This window comes from Octodon degus, unplaced genomic scaffold (genome assembly GCF_000260255.1).
Source record: "Octodon degus isolate 3935 unplaced genomic scaffold, OctDeg1.0 scaffold00025, whole genome shotgun sequence".
Classification (NCBI taxonomy): Eukaryota; Metazoa; Chordata; class Mammalia; order Rodentia; family Octodontidae; genus Octodon; species Octodon degus.
Window position 1 is genome coordinate 10676400 of NW_004524601.1, and position 3025 is coordinate 10679424.

The 3025-nt window shown below is 40.1% G+C and overlaps 1 pseudogene; it reads right to left on the bottom strand.

Annotated features, from left to right (window-relative positions):
• Positions 1-1789: 1789 nt before the first annotated feature.
• Positions 1790-2478, bottom strand: LOC101586997 (annotated as a pseudogene).
• Positions 2479-3025: the final 547 nt, after the last annotated feature.

The window sequence follows — 3025 nt, forward strand, 5'->3', positions numbered from 1 at the left end:
GTACCAAATGCATTTTTTTTTTAAAGTAATGACAAGCTGAACCCCACCTCTGTCCCTCCACTGAGATGTTTATGCAGGAGTGTACACACACCCAGCTGCAATACAAAATCATGCATTTCAGAAAAAATGATCTTTGAGTTGTGTGTGCTCTATTTGTTAGCTTCTTCAAAGAAATGTAAATTTCTTTGTGACAAATGTGATCAGAGCCTATTCTAAAATTTTGATTACAAGAAGATTGAATTAATAACAAAATTGGTAATTTTAAATGTTGACGTGGGGAGGAAGGGGAAAGATACTTGAAATTATAATTTTCCACTTCATGCATAAGTGTAAGTTGATTTATTACTAATCCACATCAAGTGCTAGTTATAGGATTACAATTCCAAAAGGAAAATTTCAAAAGTACAAGTTGTGATTGTCATCCTCCTCCTGGACAACATCTCAGAGTGCTTTTCCAGTCAACGTCTCTGCTTTGTCCTTTCTAGGAATGACTGCTCAGGCTGGAGGTGACTTAGGACCCTGTACACCGGCTTAAAACACCATGGAATAAAAGCAACATATTCTCCAGTCACCTGGTGTTGGATTAAATAACAACAGATATGCATTTTTCCAGATACCATATTTTTTTGTTTATAAATGGAACGACTTGGGGAGGATTTGAGGAAAACAGATGAGGAGAAACAACATACATCTGTCCTCTGGGAAGAAAGATAAGCAGGTGGAGGGTGAAGACAAAGGGAGGGATGTGCGTTGCCTCGCAGTAGGAGCACATACCTGGTTCCACACTCTGGTGCTGCCTCGAAGGCCGCTGATCTGCGGACAGTCAGGCCACTTTCCATCTTCAGGGCACTCATCCTAGAAAGCATTGGATTTCGAGAGTCACCGTGGGCAGGGAACTTGCTGATTCTGCTTTGTAGAGAAAACTGGAGAATTTGTGGTGATTTCCCCCTTTCCAGCTACATACTTTATGTTCCAGGAAGTTCATTATTTGGTTTTAGTAGCCTTTTTTTTTCTCCCTACTGGATGGTTAAATATTTGCTTTAAATTGTCTTCTAGCTTTTCATCTTACCTGGTTTCTCACTTAGTATATAACCTTGCCTCTTAAGTCATAGATAAAGTAGATCCCCTTTGTATCTCTTTTGAGTTACCCAGCACGGATATCACCTACCACTGCCTCCTCCCTTGCTGCCTCCCTACGACGGGAACACTTCCTCTCCACTTGGGACTTGCTCAGTTATGTGGCTTGTCTTTCTCTGCCTCGTGTCTTCCTCCTCTTAAAAACCAAAAGCCTAAAAGAATTTATCCTGTCTTCACCTCAAATTCCTCTTCCTTTGGATACCAAAATCTGTATAAGATTTGTTCTATTTTGTGCTCTTAGTTTCCTGATCATTTCTGAAAATTGACTTTCATCTCTACAAGTCCAAGTTTATAGAGATTACTAGTAACATTGTAACTGCCCTATGGGGACCCCTTTTTATTTATGTAAGTATATATATTTTCAAAACAGTGGATATATTTTAATTGAACTTTGCAGTTTCACAGCATGAGGTAAAAGGAAATACAGTTTTCCTTAGCCAGTATTTCACACCGCTGTAGTAAAATACTTTAGACTTAAGGGATTTATAAGGGATTACATTTCTCAAAAAACGGGATTAAGTTTATCAATAAAATTATGGGGGAAAAATGGGATCAAGTAAGTTGCACTCAACTCTTTGAAATTTCCAGTTGATTCTTTACAATAATAACAAGTTCTAGTTATGTAAGTTTCAAGGTCAATTTTTAATCACTCTGATGTCTTCAGATCTTAAGTCCTGCTGTTTCAATCAATATCCACTAATTCTACTTCAAAAATGAGTTTTGTATTTGGGTCAGGCCGTCCTTTCTTTCCGTAAGCCCTTTCTGGCTCGATCTCCAGTCGAGTCTTTTCACCTTTAGTCATAGTCAAGAGAGCCTCATCCCATCCTCTGATAGCCTTGCCCACTCCATCCCTAAACTTAAAGGCTTGGCATTTTTCTTCTTCTTTGAACTTGTTTGAATATCAGAATCAAGAACTGTCCCATCCTGCAGCGTCCCTGTGACCAGAAGTGCACAACGTCTCCCTTTTTAGGAGTTGGTTTTATCTCCCTTTTTCAGAATAGATTTTGTGTATTTTGGTGGAACCTCATCCTGAGTCTCTCCAGACTTGGTTTCCTTGGGCTTTTCTTCATTGAGCTTCACATTTTTCACTTGATCAGTCACTTTACTTATACTTTCAGTACCCTTGAAATGCTTAGTTTAAAAAAGATGGTTATAAGGCATAACCAGATGATCCTTATTAGGTGTCTTACCTACATTCTTAATGTTTCCTAATAATTTATGCTCTGCAAGTAATGAATCTGAACCGTGTTCCTGCAGAAACTGGAGTATGTCCTTCTTGGGCAGCTTGCCCCTGCGCAGCCACTCCACGGCCCACGCCTGCTGGGGCACAGTGGCCACCATCTTCCCTCGCTGCTTTGTCGCACTGAGACCCCTTTTTAGTTCCATCTTCCTTGACCTTTGTGTGGCACCAGACTGTTGATCTACTCTTGGATTCTGCCATGTCTGTTGCCTTTTCTGTTTCACTCATTGTTTCTGTGTTTTCATCCTCTCTGAGTGTTTTTGTGTATGCAGGAGTTCCTTGGCATCTTTGATTCCCCTTCGTGTTTACTCTCTGAATTATCTCTGCTCTGCACTCTCCTGGCGTCGGTCACTACCTCTGTGCCATCTCCCACCAACACAAGAGCTATTTCTCTCACATTTGTTCCTCTTGGAATTCCATTTTACATTGGCAACAGCAGCTCTAATGTGCATATGACCATGGGCAATTGACAGGTTTTCTAAGCTTAGGTTTAAAAAAAATCCATAAGATGTTGCCATGGGATTAAATAATCTACCAAACTAAGGGCCACTGAGTTTTTATTATTAGTACCGTGTTGAACATTAAAGGTGAAAGGTGGCCTTAGTGAATATGGGTAGAGTGGGGTTGTAGAACAAGCTGCAATGGAAA